Source organism: Pan paniscus, chromosome 4, assembly GCF_029289425.2.
Source record: "Pan paniscus chromosome 4, NHGRI_mPanPan1-v2.0_pri, whole genome shotgun sequence".
Taxonomy (NCBI): domain Eukaryota; kingdom Metazoa; phylum Chordata; class Mammalia; order Primates; family Hominidae; genus Pan; species Pan paniscus.
In genome coordinates, this window is record NC_073253.2 from 43864117 (window position 1) to 43881670 (window position 17554).

Below are 17554 nucleotides of genomic sequence, written 5' to 3' on the forward strand. Positions count from 1 at the left end.
AACATATCACTCAGGATCATTGTGAGAGGACAGTCGTCAGCTTTCTCTCTGGCAATGAGAATTTTCTCACCCTCAAGACATGCAAATTACTTTTTTCATCTGTTCTTTTTATGTTATTTGCATAATTTTCTCCTGCAAAAGTGAGAGCTGTCAAAAATTAACCATTTGGGGCTTTGGCATTCAGTTATGTGACCTTTTCCAGAGAGTTAGATCTCTTCAGGGAACTAGGAACTTGATGAGGAAGTGCTGAGAAGGTGGTCAGTGGCAGAAAGAGCGGATGACGGATGGGGACCAGCAGGTTGGTAACGGCACATAACTACGTTTAAAAAGTTGTTAGATATTTTCGATCCTCTCATATGCTTGTTTGTTTTTGTTTTAGTAAATCAGTATTTCAACAGATAATCAAAGAGATGATTCGGTTAGGTGTAGTGCTGTATTCTCCTACGTTACTCTGGTTAATGGTACAATGCAAACATTTTTTGCAAGTTTAATGCTAATTGAAAATGCCGTTTGGAAAACTACACAAGCAAGGCTGTGTTCATGCCGTGGTTTGAGTGCTTGTGTCTGTAGCAATCTGCCAAATATGCTTATTTAGTATGAATACTTCCTTTTTATAAATTCAGAGAGTTGCACTCTGGAGGGCTGTAATAAACCTTTAAATTCATTTTACTTCGACAAAGGTTGAAGTATGTAGCAGGCGAGCGGCAGGGACAAGTGCAGCTATCTCTTTGACCACATCGCTTTAACCATTTTTCAGCTTTAAGCTTGTCTTACAAATCAGCTCTATCAGTCTATTAATTGTTTCACTGTACCTAATATCTTACACGAAGGCACCTTGAAAAACAGCAGGAGAAAGCACATTTGTTTAAGTCCTGCGATGGCTAGCACGGCAGCTAATCTCCTTGCAAATTATAATCATAGTTGTAGTTCATCCATTAGGCTGGAAAAGACAAGATTCCCAAGTGGCCTTGGTGCCTTTTCCAGTTCCCGGGAGACCCACCAACCCTCGGCGTGTGTTGCCTGCGCACCCGGAGCGTTCTTGCTAATCAGGTCAATGATTAGCGCCTGGCTCCAGGGACCTGCCAAGAGTGTTAGGGAGCCTCCAAAAGGAGCACGCTCACGGAGAATCTCCCGTTCAGAAACATCGCTTAGTCCTCATTTACTCACTGGGAACCTCGGAGGATTTCAGCTGATGTTTTTCTCTCCTTAGACAGTGAGGAGCTCAACATAACAGGGAAAAGGAGCACAGGATGCAGCTACTTCGAGGGTGTTGATTGAAAACTTCGATCTCCCCACCCCATCATTGATGGTTGATTTGACGGATTTCTCACCTCTTTCACAGAGAAAATTTCAATTAAGGTAAGTGCTGCTTTATCCGGGTGACTGCATGGCACTGAATTTCTGCATTGAAAGTTCTAACTGACTAAACTGACAATCTGCACTGCAGCAAGTGACTGTGTCAGGAAAAGCTTAATTTATAAGCAAGTTTCCTGGAGTGAAAACGGCGTTGGAGATAATGATATCTCAGGGCAATTTCTTTTGAAATACATTCATTCTGCCTTGTATCCAGAGAAAATAAAAGGGAACATGAAAAGATAGTTAATTTCTCATTTTACCTTTTTAATAATCTATTTGGAGGGTTGTGCATTGCCAGGGTAAATTGATTTTGATTGAAGTGATTTGTTGATGTCATATAGTAAAATCTGAGTCTGAAAGCTTCAAAGTTAAATCAGATGGAAAGAAAATTTGCAAATGCGAGTTGAGATTTTGTGCAGCTTTCTACTTTAGCAATATTCCTGAGCTCCCTTTTGGTTTAAGGATTTAGGACTAAATCCCTGAATATTTTAATAGTATCCATTTGGAACTTAAAACTTAAATGTTATAGTTTCTGATGCAAGTATTAAGAAAAATGAAACTAGAAGACTTATTATACCATTCATATAATTTATAGTCCTTATTCAACAGAAGTGGATTTCTTTTATGACATGAATAAAAAAAGAAAGCAAAGGAAAATTAAGTGCTTTCTAAAATGCTTGTTTTTGAAAGAATTCTTCAATAAGAGATTATGTGTTTGTAAAAAAATCTTTTTTATGTTTTATTTCATTTTTATTATTAAGATATAATGAATCGAAGTGAAGCTTACATTTCCTATATCATTTAGGGCAATTATCCAGGTAATTCAGATTAAACCATTCCATATTAATTCTTTTTTACCCATTTTCTTGTAAGCTTGTTAAAAATATCTAGAAAGGTATTGTAAGCAACTTTTTTCCAAAGTTTAATTACCTGAACTTTTTCTTTTCTACCTTACTAAGCGCATACATGCCTGATGGTTTTACTCCATATTATGATAAATTTTTATGTAATTAAGAGTAATTAAATAATTATATCACTATAATTACGTGATCTATTAGTCTGCACTCTAAATACTGGCAATCACTTACCTTGATACTGTATGACATAAAAGTTTTCAAATAATGAAATAAACATTATTTAAAATATCACATATAATACTGAAACAGGTTGATTTTTAACAATTAATTTCTATTGTTAAAGCAAAATGTAAATATCTAGCTGCTTTTGTATAAAGATTTATAATGGTATCTCAAGTGTGCTTTTCAGAGTGAGCACTCGTATTTCCTGAAGTGCTGACTTCCCTTTTCTTCTATGGATCTCTTGAGATGGGACATTTTATAAAGATGTCAGAACACTTTCTAATAATTGGCTATCATTCTGAAATTCTCTGGAGAGCTTTTCAGGCTGATGTCGATGTTACTGCTTCTTCCAGAGGAGTAAATTATTTTCAAGGTTCCCAAAGGCTGATGTGTACTTGGCTACCAGTATGTTTGTAGCTAAAGCCTGAAGACTTTTATCTACTTCTCTTGTCCTGAGACTTCTATCTCTTTTCCCTGGGGAGATGATTTCTCAATAGAATTAAAGATAATTGAGAGAAGAATGTGTTGACTACAGTGACTGTCCCTGGGTCTTTGGCTTCTTTTTTTTTTTTTTTTTTTAAGCAAACTTGATAAACAGAAAGAGGCAACATTAACCAAACAGGGACACACACTTGCTACTAGCGAACTTGCATGTCGCTGAAAACATCTCTATCCTTGTGCCAACTTCAGAATTGATGGTGGCATCAGACCCAATGAACTTTTTTGTTGGATGTATTGACCACTGAAGTGTCTGACCAGAGTACGTCCATTGAAGGTTGTGTTTACTGTCTAATGAAATATCTATGTTTAAAAATTGAGGGAATTGTAGTTCTCATTCAAAAAACAACAAATCCCCAATACGCATGTTTACTTATATAACAAACCACCATATGTACCCCTGAACTTAAAATACAAATTTAATTTAAAAAATTAAAAATGCAATTGCTTAAAGGAGTTTTACCATTGTCATAGTTGTCTGAATTTGCAATATACTGATAGGAGGATGAAGAAAATCTTGGGTTCAACTGAGAATTAGTAACAGTTTATTTTACTTAGCATCTGCCTCCTTAATCTATATTGAATTCTATTTTTCATTTGATTGAGGGTAGTTTATTTCTTCTGTAAGATGGGAAAACATCTCATAGGATAACCTCACTTAGAGTAGGAAGTCTCAAAATTTAAATAAAATAATCTTTTAAAACTTTACAAAACTTGCTTCAAGTTCTTCTATAACTTGCTCCTCAATAAGTAATATGTTCCATAAAAGACACTAGAGATAGGCAGTATCTAATCTAGCTCACATGCTTCCTCAACTCAGATAGCTGAGTTATAAACTTTTTATATATGAATAAATGATAAATATAAAAACATATGAAAGTTGAAATGTTAACATGGATGTTATTTGCCCTCATTTTCCAGAAGGAAAGCTGGAATCTGAGAGAGCATATGTAACTGGGCCAAGGGCATACAGTAATGAACCTATAACTAAAATTCAGATCTGGCTGTGTTTAAAACTCATACACTCTATACTATACCTTTTTGTTACCTCATATATGGTGACTGTTTCCAGCACTTGACATGATACTCATGAATATTGTAAGACTATTTTTAAGATAGTACAGAGTAATCATATTACCTTTAGAACAGGTTAACTCTTGTTTACACAAAATAAATGATTTTGTAAATTCCATCACCACCAGTATTGGAAACCAGCATGTACTTTGTTCTTTTAGTTTCTGAAAGAGGTTAGTGTGCAAGTCTTTGCTTCCAGCTAATTCTGATTACTACTGACAGAAAAAGCACTCTACTGTAAGCAAAGTCTCTACTGAAATTTAGTATTTGTAACATACACATCTTTCCAAGAGAGGTTGACACACTCTCAGGATAAAATAAAATAAAATGTAGAGATATAAATTCAGTGTTAATTGTATTGAAATGCAATTAAAAGGAAGTTAAGGGAACTCACGTTAATAGTGAAAGATATTCACAATATTAGAAAAGGTAGAGAAACTAACTGTTGGAATTGAATGTTGGAAGTGGACTTCAGAAAAAACAGACTTACATATTCAGCAGCCTATTTGCTATGCTGACTTTACATAAACTTTCCCATATGTCCACAGAGGTTTGGTGTAGCTAATCATGTTGATATTGTGGTAATATTTTTCAATTAATATTTGATCTAATCCTGTGACAAGAAGGGAGGGATGTTATAAGATTAGAGGTGACCTGGAAAATTTAATATGATTAGCTGTCATATCCAATGATGTGCTAAGATGGTAACTAGAAGTTAGGTTGTATGGTTATAAAATATGATAATTTATTGTGTTCCAACATGTTCCCAAATCTGGAAAGAGATGACATTGTACCAGATACTGTAAATAACAGGTTCCACAATGACTAGAAATATGTTCAAGGCATATATGTGTATAATCTCCAACAACCAACCAGCGTACTTTCAATTCTCTAGGTTGTTGGAAAATGGTTGGCTTATCCTAATTGTGTATAAGAATAATAGAAAAAACAAAGTATATGTACACATTACCTCCTGTATTACTATTCCAAAAGAATGAATATTATCTATAAAGAACAATATTGTAGAAGAGCTTGTAATGGTAACAGTTCACAATGCATAGGTGTTTCCACCAAGAAAATATGACCATGTGTCTAGGCTCTACTGGCCGCAGTAGATTTGATGAGAAATGAATGTGCCAAGGTCTAAGACAGCCCTCTCTAGACTGGCCAATGGCCACCATGTGGCCTTCCAGGAGAACCATGCCAATAAAAATGTTCTGTGTGAAATAACAAATATTTGACTTGGTTATCTTAAATTTGAAATACCATGTGGAGCCTCAGCAGTTAGTGGCCAGGAAAAGAAGTTGAGAAACATAGAAAGGACAGTCTGTGGAAATCATGAATAAGCTGCAGTAATGAGGCCAGTAGAAAAGAAAGAAAAGAGGTTAATTGCATTAGGTCAGTAAGAACAGACACATTTTCTAACTTACCCTAATAGCTAAGCACAAGAAGAAAAGAGTGCTTCTCAGAGGAAGTACTGTGTTATCCTGGGTTGATATCCCATATCGTATTCCAGGCATACCATGCAGTGGTGAGACTTCCCCATTTTTCACATTCACATTTTTCTCTGTAGTTGTAGTCCTGTTAATCCATTCAAATTGAGCACATCTATTTCCCTTACAAATGAAAATATTACAACTAACTCAGTATCTTACATGTTCATAGTTCTGGTAGACAATGGATAGGGCAGTAATGTTTAGTGGCTGTACGTGTTCTAGGTTCAACTACCTGGTTCAAATCCAGCTGAGGGCATTTTCTAGCTCTGTGGCCTTGGACAAGTCAGTTAAGGTGTCTAAACTTTGTTTTTATGTTATTTAAAATTGAGCCAATCACAGTACCTATCCTATTGTAGTGTTCTGAGAAATAAAGGAGGGAATTGATATATCCACAATTGCTCAGGTCCTCAGAAAATGATAGTTGTTTATAAATGATTATAAATAGAGAACCTTATTATTAGCTGTCACCTTACCTGTAAAGTAGCAAAAATTAGAGATCTTTTCTCTCCTAAGCAACAATGAACACGTGGATCTTGCAAAACTTCCAGGAACAATTTCATAACACTGTGTTTATATAAGTACATTTTGAATTTTGGGGCATACTCTTTTTTGGGGGTCCTGTTGGATTTACACAGATGAAGTGGATGTTTCTTAAAAGAATGTAACTTAGGAGCCATTTTAGAGAAACCATCCTATTTGTCATGAGGACTAAATTAGCAACTGAATTCTTTGACTCTTTCTTACGTACATTGAAAGGAATTGAACAAGTCTTGAAAAAGAAGTTCCATTTGACCACTGGTAGTCAACAATCTAACTTGGTATTACAGGGGCCAGAAAAATAGCCCATGATTTGTTTTTGTAAATACAGTTTGGTTGGAATACAGCCACACCTATTCATTTCCATCTTGTCAATGGCTGATTGCAAGTCACAAAGCCAGAGTTGAATAGTAGAGCAGAAAAAGATTGTAGAGCCTGCAAAGCTAAAAATATTGGCTATTTTGTCTTTCACAGAAAAAGTTTGCTGACTGCTTCTTTAGAAGAGAAACATTCATCTTGCATGATTTTTTTATTATCAGCATAATGAATATTTGGTAGAATTTTTTTTTCTTTTCTTTTCTTTTTTTTTTTTTTTTGAGACAGTCTTGCTCTGTCGCCCAGGCTGGAGTGCAGTGGCGCAATCTCAGCTCACTGCAAGCTCTGCCTCCCAGGTTCACGCCATTCTCCTGCCTTAGCCTCCCAAGTAGCTGGGACTACAGGCGCCTGCAACCATGACCGGCTAATTTTTTTTTGTATTTTTAGTAGAGACAGGGTTTCACCGTGTTAGCCAGGATGGTCTGGATCTCCTGACCTCGTGATCCATCCACCTCCGCCTCCCAAAGTGCTGGGATTACAGGTGTGAGCCAACACGCCGGACCGTGGTAGAATATTTTTAAATGTCTTGAAGATAACTATCTAAATGTCTGTCTCTGGAGAGACTCAGTATTTTTATTTCCTCACACTCACTAATTCATCCATATTTTTCTATGGTATTTAAAACCTCTAATTATAAATTTTGACAAAGTTATCAACTACCAGTGTATATATGCAAAAGTATTCCATTGCATACTTTGCATATTGATTCAAATAATAAACATAGAGAAACTCTTTTTTTTTTTTTACAGTGGAATCCATTATTTTTCATCCTCCAAGCCACACCTTATATTTTGGTACATATAGGAATCAACTGCTATGTGACTTAAATAAAGAAGCAGATTCCTGGGTCTCATTCCTGGAGTGCTGATTTCACAAGTCAAACCTTAGTGGGTTTAGTAGGTCAAAACTTTGGTAGATTTCTTTCAGTTGTAGAAAAGAAACGAGGAACCACAGTTTGAGACATATACAGTTGATTCTGACAAAAACAGAATATATAAGAATGTGGCCTAATTATTGGGATTTAAAAAAAAAATTTCCCAGGTAACTCTATTATGTAGCCCCAATTGGACACTGCTGCTGTAGACCAGCAACTCTCAAACCTTAAGAACAGGCACGCAAGTTATCTGGGGATCTTTTTTAGAGGTTTTAGAGTGTGGCTCAAGATTCTGCATTTCTGACAACCTGCCAGAGAGGTTGATGCTACTGGTGATGAGAAATGCTGCTCTCATATCACCACTGCCCCCTACTCTGCCCCATGGCTGCCATGGGTGGACTAGTGTCTACTGGAGGACGTTTCACAGGATGAGACTCACTGCCTAGCTCACCTGAATCAGATGTTGATCAACCTTCTTGAGAAGCTTTTCCCATCTCAGGAAGGTGAAGAAAAATTCTGAACCAGGTCAAAATTGAGAAATATGTATATTATATTTAATATATAATATAAAATTTTGTGTGTATATTTAATCTATTGTTGATTTCTACATAACTATTTTGGACATAGAATAGTTGGATGTCTTAGAAAGCAAAATATTTAGGTAAGTATCGCTGACATATTTAATTCCTTGCAATTAAGAGGGACAGGGTGTTCATTGCTTCTCCCTTCCCAATACCTAGAAGTTTTTGGCTATAGCATTGCCCAAGATAACTCCATACTGAAGTTCAAAACTTATCAGAAAATGCTGACTTCTCTGGTAACATCTCAGTTCTCTTTATTCTAGCAATGTAGCCTTAAGACTTTCTTCTTTGTCAGTTCAACTTTCTTCTCTCCCAAAACTGAATTGCAAGGATATTGATTTCATCTCTCTTCTTTATTTAAACTTTTCTCCCTTTCTAATCTCAACTGCCATATTTATTTCTTATTGCCAAAATCTATAAACAATAGAGGGAAATATATTTCATTAATATAGATATAAATTTTGGATAATTTATATTACCATCATTATGGTAATATAAATTAAAAATTACAAACCTGCCCCTATAATTTCCTATTACTCTTCTCTATTATTTTCTTCTGTAATGTTTAAAATCTTATCAACCATATTCTTTTAAATTTATTTGATTATTGTTTTTCTCCCCACTCCCCATTATTAGAATGTGAGCTCTATGAAGGCAGGCTTTTTGTTTCTTTTATTCAAAGCTGCAACTCAGTACCTAAGATAGTGTCTGTTACAGAGTTTATCCTCAGAAAATATTGTTGACCAAGATTGAGTGAATATTCCAAATTAATTTCTGTGGCTGTTGTATTAGAATTGAGGCAATTGCTTTTGCTTTTGTTGTTAACGTTTTAACACATTATAAAATCTTAATGTGTAAGATTCAACCATATTTGTTCATTGACATTCATCCATTGAATTTACTCAGTAACTATTGTGTACCTCTTAAGTGTTAGGTGCTGTGCTAGGTGCTAGGGATACATGTTGACAAGGCCTAGTTCCTATGCATAATATGCTCAGCCTGATGGTGGGAGAGGGGAACTAAAGAACGAGTAGTCACAATGCTTGTGGTCTGCCATCATGGAACATATGTACAGACTGCTGTCAATGCACAAAAAATAGCTCCTGACTTAAACAGAGAGGCCAAGAGGAATTCCCTTATCTGTAAATTAAAGAATAGCTTGAATTTAGACAGACAGGAAAAGAGAGACCATTAGCTCCTAATGGAAATCACACTATGTGCTAAAGCACAGAGATATGTTGGGTGCATTCCTGACACCCTCCAGCACCACATTAGTTTGATAGAACACGACAATGGAGTGGTGAATATGTAAAAAAGAGCAGCTTCATTGATGCCTGTGTAAGAGGTGTGAACTTTAACCCAGGAATAATGAGAACTCATTAAAGAATTTTCAGAAGGGCAAGCTAGATTTATTGCTGCTCTAGTCTGAATTTTACATTTTATTTTTTACTACTTCAAATAGAAATACATGTTATCAGCTACTTAAAAAAATACACGTGAATTGGGCTGGGCGCGGTGGCTCACGCCAGTAATCCCAGCACTTCGGGAGGCCGAGGCGGGTGGATCATGAGGTCAGGAGATCAAGACCATCCTGGCTAACACGGTGAAACCCCCGTCTCTACTAAAAATACAAAAAACTAGCCGGGCGTGGTGACGGGTGCCTGTAGTCCCAGCTACTCGGGAGGCTGAGGCAGGAGAATGGCGTGAACCCGTGAGGTGGAGCTTGCAAAGGCTGAGGCGGGAGAACGGCGTGAACCCGTGAGGCGGAGCTTGCAGTGAGCTGAGATCGCGCCACTGCACGCCAGCCTGGGCGACAGAGGGAGACTCCGTCTCAAAAAACAAAAAACAAAACAAAACAAAACAAAAACACGTGAATTCTATGTTTCTATTTCATTGAGTTGTTTGAGTTCCTTATAGATTCTGGATATTAACCCCTTGTCAGATGCATAGTTTATAGATATGTTCTCCCATTCTGTAAGTTGTCTCTTTGCGCTGTGGATTGTTTCCTTTGCTATGAAGAAGCTTTTTATTTTGATGTAATCCCATTTATCTATTTTTGCTTCTAAATCTGTGTGTTTGAGTTCTTATCCCACAATCCGAATAGAATTTCTCAAAAGGGGGACATACAATGGCCAACAGGCACATGAAAAAATGCTCAACATCACTAATCTTCAGGGAAATGTAAATTACAAACACAGTGAGATATCATCTCACCTCAGTTAGAATGGCTATTATCAAAAAAGCAAAAAGTAACAAGTGCTGGCAAGGATGTGGAGAAAAGGGAATTCATATTGCTGTTGGTGAGAATGTAAATTCGTACAGTCATTATAGGCAAGAGTAGGAAGGTTTCTCAAAATATTAAAAATAGAACTACCATATGATCCCAAAATGCCATTGCTGGGTCTGTATCCAAAGGAAATAACATCAGTATGTCAAAGAGATGTCTGCACTCCCACATTTATTGCAGCACTGTGTACAACAGCCAAGATATGGCATCAACCTAAGTGTCCATCAGCAGATGAGTGGACAAGGAAAATGTGGTATATATACACAGTAGAATACTATTCAGCCATAAAATAGAATGAGATTCTGTAATTTGTAGCAACTTGGATGAGCCTGGAGGACAGTATGTTAAGTGAAATAAGCCAGGCACAGAATGACAAATACCTCATGATTGCACTCATGTGCGGTATCTGAAAAAGATGATCCCATAGAAGTAGAGAATAGATTAGAGGTTAGCAGAGGCTGTGGCGGGGGGAGGGAAAAAGATGTATAGAAAGAAATTGGTCAAAGTTACAGTTAGATAGGAGAAATAAGTTTTAGTATTCCATTGCACAGCATGGTGACTATAGCTAATATAACATATATTTCAAAATAGCTACAAGAGAAAATTTTGAATGCTCTCACCACAAACAAATGATAAATTTCTGAAATGATGGATATGCTAATTGCCCTAACTTGATTATTACACATCGTATACCTATGTTGAAACATCACACTGTTTCCCATAATTATGCACAATTATTATGTGTCAATTAAAAAATAAATTTTAAAAAATTTAAAAAGGCACATGAAAAACAAAAATATGTATACTATAGGAGAAAATAAGTTTTAGTGGAGTTGAAGGGAGAGAAAGTCACTTACCTAAATGCTGTGCCAAGAATATATGAAAGTTCACGTGTAGAGCTTTGAACCAAATAAAGTTGAATGAGCATAAATTTGGCAAAGTTATAAATCCATAGGTGATTTTCAGGGGTTCTGTATTGCAGGATTAGATGAATGAATGTATTTCAGTTTCAGAGTTCAGGAAAAGTGAAGAATATGGATGGCCATATCTGCTAGTACTGACGTGGAGAAGTGTTCACATCCTCCTACCTCCTGACTGCGACCTAACAGAAAAGGCCACTTTTTTGCCTCTACTCTTGCTGGATAATCAAAGTCAAACTGAGCTATTTAAATTTAACACCATTGACATTCTTAGAAGGAGAACTTCAGAGCTTTTTATTTCAGAGATAGAACACTAAGGGTTAACTCTGGCAAAAACTCTGACCCTTTTGTGCAGAGCTTGTTGTCGCTAATATTAGCTGAAACTAATTTTTCAGTTTTCTCTTACCATTCTACCTAAAATATCACCCACCCTATCTCTTTCTCCTTATTGTTCATCTCAGATTTACTGTGTCTTACCTGCTGATGGTTGCTCCAATGGGACTGTAAGCTCTGTGAAGATGAGAACCTTGCTTTGTTTACTACTGCAGGCTCATCACCTAGATCAGTGTCTGTCACAGAGATAGTAACTATATGTTGAAAGAAGGAAGGAAGGAAGGAAGGAAGGAAGGAAGGAAGGAAGGAAGGAAGGAAGGAAGGAAGGAAGGAAGGAAAGTAGGGAGGGAGGGAGGGAGGAAAAGAGAGGGAGGGAGGGGCAGAGGGAGGGAGATATCAGTGCATTCCCTAATCTCGCCTCAAAACCTTTTCTATGTCTTCTCTCTTTACCATCTCAGTAAGTGGCACTCTAATCCACCCAATGTGTCAAGTTAGGAATCCAGCAAACATCTTTGCCTTCCCACTTGTCACTTCCCACAGATCCAATTAACATGTGGTCCTTTCAATCCTGCCTTCTAACTTTCTCTCCCCTAGCTTTCCCTCGTTGTTTCCCCACAGTTCTTATCACCTTCATCTGTCACTTGCCTTATGGCCGCGTTACCGTATTCCTTTTCTACACAAGATAATGCCATATACTGACAGAAAATTGATATCTCTGAATACAAGCTTGCCCTATTACCCCCATGTTAAGGCTTCTCTTGTAGTTTCCCTGCTTTTTAAAGACATAATTAAAACCCCCACTGGACACCCATTTTTTTGTATATATTTAAGGGGTACAAGTACAATTTTGTTATATGCAATATATATTGCATAGGGTGAAGTCTGGCATTTTAGGGTATCCATCACTCAAATAATATACATTGTACCCATTAAGTTATTTATCCTCCCTCACACTTTTCCATCCCCCAAGCTCTGAGTCTCCAGTGTGTATCATTTCATACTCTATGTTCATTTGTACACATTATTTAGTGCTACTTATAAGTGAGAACATGCGGTATTTGTCTGTTTCTGAGTTATTTCACGTAAGATAATGGCCTCCAGTTCTATCCATGTTGCCACAAAAGACATGATTTAATTCTTGTTTATGTGTGAATAGTATTCCGTTTTGTATATACACCACATTTCTTTATCCAGTCATTTTGTGATGGATTGATTCCGTATCTTAGATATCTTAAGATATGGAAACTTAGGTTGATTCCATATCTTTATATGGTGAATATGGCTGCATCCATTTCAATGTGAGGTTTGGATGCTGCATCATATCTGCTTTTTCTTAATCTCAAGCAGTCTATGACCCAGCCATGGTTGCTATCATTTGGTTCCTATGTCTGAGATTTCATGTTTGCTGTCTGTCACAGTAAGTTGACTTTTTGTCTGACTAGATCTATTGACCTTCAGAACTCAAGATACATTTCATACAAGTGTTTTTTGGCCCCTACAAGTGGAGTTCAAATGTTTTTTCTATCAGTTTCCATAGCACACTCTATGTCCCTTATAATCCAATCACAGAACTCATTACATCATTGAATAATGCCACACTTCAAACTCTTTGATGGCAGGTTCTATGCCTGTGTCATTCACTACTATATTCCCAGTGACAGGCACTTATGTGCCCAAATCCTTTGTAAAAAGAATAGTTGGTGATCTTCTTCAAATTAAAAACATAGTTATTTATTCATAAGCCAATGCTTCTTCCTTCTACTTGGGCAATTAAATTCCTGACATTCTGAAAAGAATTTTGCTTCCCTATGTCCCCTTGATGAAATGTCAGAGAACACAAAGTGTAGTAACAATTAGATTAATTCAAAACACTTATCATGGTAGTAACCACTGAAATCTGTTTAATGCATTTCCAACATCATATCCACCTTATGGATGATGTAGATATCTTGTACTTTAATGAACAGTGGAAATTGTTCACACATGTTTGGTAAAGGTCACCTATTTTCAATCAGCTCTTTTCTGTGTAATAACTGGGTGACATTTCTCATCCATTTGTGATCAATGAACATGCATATTTTAAGTCACACGTCAATTTTCTTCAAAAGCACCACTCATAGCTTTGTATTTCATAACTGGATGATATTTAGTATAGGGGAGCTACACTAATTCCTATTCTCTGGCTTTTTGATCTTCAGAGAAGTGTAATTGGTAGAACAAACAACTGAAATTGGCTATATTGTACTTGATAATCAGTAGTCAAAAAGCACATCCCGAAGAGATACACTTTGATCTCTTGTGTTTGAGAAATAATTACACTGTTATATTTAATATTACAATAATTAAATGATATTTTATTATTTGTCCTTTATATGAAGTGAGGTAAAATACTCTAAAAATCAATATAGAGTAAACAACAGCAATAATTCTGGAAAGTATTTCTCTCACAGATATTTAGAAGCAATCTTCCCTGGAACCATAATCCTCAAAAGGAAATTGCAATCCTTGCAGAAACACAGTTTGGGTCATCTGGGTCCAGGTCTCTGTATTTTTCTAAAAGCCTTCACAAGGCACAAGTGACATTTTAAATAGCTTGTCAGGAAAAGAAGTGATTTCTAATGCAGATCCACCAAATAAAATGGTTTTTGTCAGCGCCCCTAAAGGCAAACATCTAAAAGGCAGAGAGAAAAAGAATGCAAAGAAAAATGTTGTGACTAGTGTCCAAGGGGGAACATAATAGAAAAATAATAGAGACATATCTCTTGTCAAACAAAAAGTAAACAGGTTTAACATCCCACAATTCTACATCTACTGAGAAGTATAATTAAACATCAGGAATGTTTTTCTCTATGGGATGCTAAGCCATTTTGTTCTTAAAAATATTTTAGGGAAAAAGAGCAGGTCCAATTATGCTCTGATCTGCAGGCATGAAAAGAGGAACTCAGCCCAGAGGTAAGCAGCGGGGAATGAGAACAGTTAACACAAAAGTTTAGTTAAAGCTATGAATGCTTCACACTGATTCTTTTAACAAAGTAAAGCTTGTTGTGTGATAGTGTTTATATTACCCTTGGTCTTAAACAACATATGAACTTAGGAAGCTACCGGCCATCTCCCACCCTCACGCCTCTCCTGGTCTTTTCTAGTCTAGTTTTTACAGACTCCTGAGTTATCTAACCCTCATGACTAAGTAGCCACACATGTATCAACATAAGAGTCTCTTCATTGTCTTTGGTTTTGTTTGTGTGTCTGTTGTATTAGTGTCCTATTCAAGAAGTTTGGTGATCTTATTTTGAAAAGAACCAGTAAAGTTAAAATGTGTTGTTTCCCCAAGTGGTTTGTTCCATATTTGGAGGAATCTGAGTAAGCATTTCCTTGTTTTAAGAATTCTGTACTCCCAGGTGCAGAGCTGGGTGCTCTGGCACTTTCTCTATAATCAGAATTCAAGTTCATGTGCCTCTCCAATTTCCCCTTTTGAACACATTGTAGTTCGAGGTTATTGAAAGACCATTCACTCTCTCTATCTCTCTAGTGACCCATACTAAGTACAAAAAATAGGCCGAATTTTCCTATCTGCTTTTTATACTAAATAAATAAATAAAAATTAAAAATGTCAGATTTGTTAAACATTTCAAAATCTTGAGGATTGGTAAAGAGGGTGATTCTGCTTGTGTTATATTTATTGAAATGTTTCATAGGTTTTGCATTCCGAAAGGAAAATTCAGAATTGATAGCATTTTTGTCCACATAAAGCCATTACCAATGAAAGTGTAAGATGTATTCAAATACTTGCCTTGAGTTTTGTGCATAAATCACTTACTAGACAGAGCAGAATTGTTGAAGTCATGTAGGAATAGAAAGTAGAGTTTTCATAGGTCCTGGAGTTACTCATCTCAATCTGACAACAGCATAACTACTTACACAAATAGAGCAAATTTAACATTCCAGTTGCTAGGTATCTTTTAAACAGCAGAAATAGTTTTGTAGACATTAAGTTCCTTAGGCATTTGTTATGATTCCTACATAAAAATAAAAATATTGAAGAGTGTCAGAAATGCCTGTTTCTAACATTGTCAGATAACATAACTATCATGTATGTAACATGTTTATACAATATGCTTATTTGGTGTGTAAAATAAATCTGAAGCATTTTTTTAACATTATTAGTTATTACATAAAATGCAAGTAGAATAAAAGTGTTATTGCATTATTCATTTAGCCAACACTATCAGTACGTTTTTGGGGTGACTGACAGAAGTACAAAAGAGAGACTACTGAAGTGCTAGAAATGAACACCCTGACACAGATGGTAATTACATAGAGACACTCACCCGGACACACGCTATGATATTTTAGTAATGAAAAAAGTTATTCTGCATGGTTTGCTAAGAACTTTGTTGTAATTATAAGTAAATTATCTTTTTATTCTTTTAAATATGATTAAGAATAATATTGTTGTGAATAAAATCATACTTGTTTTACTGTTATTTTTATCATAATGAATGTTGTCCCACCAATTTGCAAGTGAAGAGCACCATGTAAAGCCTTTTATAACTTTCAAATTGATTTCACACTGATACATAAGAAAAGAAAAAAATAAGAAAGGTTTAAGGATTTTCTGCAAGAAGCATACAAATTTATAAATTAGAAAAATCCATACTTTTTGAGAGACTTTATAAATATTAACAGTAATGATTTTGTGTTTGAGATCATCTTGGGAGACATTGAGCCAGAAATAAAGTAATTGCCCCAGACTTTTTATGGTATAGATGTATTTTAGGAACAAGTGATAATAACATCATAGTTTCAGATTAGGAAAATGCAATAAGGAGTCCTTACCAATACCTGATCTTCACAAAAAGCAATGAAAGCTAATTTAGAATAAAACAGAAGAGCTGACTAATCAGAAAAGAAACAATGCTGCTTAAAGCTGCTTCTCTTTAAAAGCATCTCACTGATACTCTCTGGCAAAATCTACCTTGCCAATATTCTTTCCATTCTTTTTTGTTTATTTATGTATTTATTTATTTATTTTGAGATGGTGTCTCGCTCTGTTGCCCAGGCTGGAGTGCAGTGGCGTACTCTTGGCTCACTGCAAGCTCGCCTCCCAGGTTCACACCATTCTCCTGCCTCAGCCTCCCAAGTAGCTGGGACTACAGGCACCTGCCACCACGCCCAGCTAATTTTTTTTGTATTTTTAGTAGAGACGGGGTTTCACTGTGTTAGCCAGGATGGACTCGATCTCCTGACCTCATGGTCCTCCCTCTTCGGCCTCCCAAAGTGCTGGGATTACAGGCATGAGCCGCTGCACCTGGCCTATTCTTTCCATTCTTTAAGTTGAGGTATTGAAGGCCCCTGTGTTAGAAATGCAACAAACAGTTTCTTATTAATGAAAATCTTATCATAATCTATTTTTTAACTCTTATTTTAAGTTCAGGAGTAGAAGTGCAGGTTTATGTAGGTAAACTTGTATCATGAGAGTTTGCTGTACAGATTGTTTCATCACCCAGATATTAAGCCTAACACCCATCAATTATTTTTCATGATCTACTTTTTTGTCTGATTGAGGATTAAGAAATTCAACTGACCCACTCTGAATCCCTTTCCTTGGGGAAAAGAAGCAAGATCTATCACATGAAATAATTAAAGGGAGAGAATACCCAACAAGGAGCTACAGTGATGTCCCAAAGCCACAAGAACTTTAGGCTGAGATTGAAAGGAGAACACAGGCAACAAGGAGAAGTAGGACAATAGAGCCCTCCGGGTGACTGAGGACACCTCAGAAGTTGTTTGAGTCCTGATGCACATGTTAGAATAAATGTCTCTAGTCCCCTTGCAGATATCCTTTTTTGATGAGAGCAAATGAGGGACTTTTGAAGCTGTGTAAAGCCTTCTACCTACTTGAGGTCAACTCAGCGTAGGCAGTTTCTCACTGTATATGTGGCTTGTGTATAGGATGTCACCTGGAATGGAGTGCATGAGAAAGCAGGAGAGAAAATTCTAATGATCTCTGTAAAATGAATAAAAGATTACATACAGGCCAGGCAAAGTGGCTCATGCCTGTAATCCCAGCACTTTGGGAGGCCGTGGTGGGCAGATCATGAGGTCGAGAGATCGAGACCATCCTGGCCAACATGGTGAAACCCC

The 17554-nt window shown here is 36.5% G+C and overlaps 1 protein-coding gene and 1 long non-coding RNA gene across 3 annotated transcripts in view; one reads left to right on the forward strand and one right to left on the reverse strand.

The window, feature by feature from the left end:
- BDP1 (B double prime 1, subunit of RNA polymerase III transcription initiation factor IIIB) overlaps positions 1-17554 on the reverse strand; it is a 286362-nt gene that overhangs the window by 118265 nt on the left and 150543 nt on the right. The window lies entirely within an intron of this gene.
- LOC129397766 (uncharacterized) overlaps positions 11-17554 on the forward strand; it is a 99387-nt gene continuing 81843 nt past the window's right edge. The window contains exons 1-2 of the long non-coding RNA XR_008625370.1: positions 11-298; positions 1211-1359. This is a non-coding gene — a long non-coding RNA (uncharacterized LOC129397766). The remainder of the gene's footprint in view (positions 299-1210; positions 1360-17554) is intronic.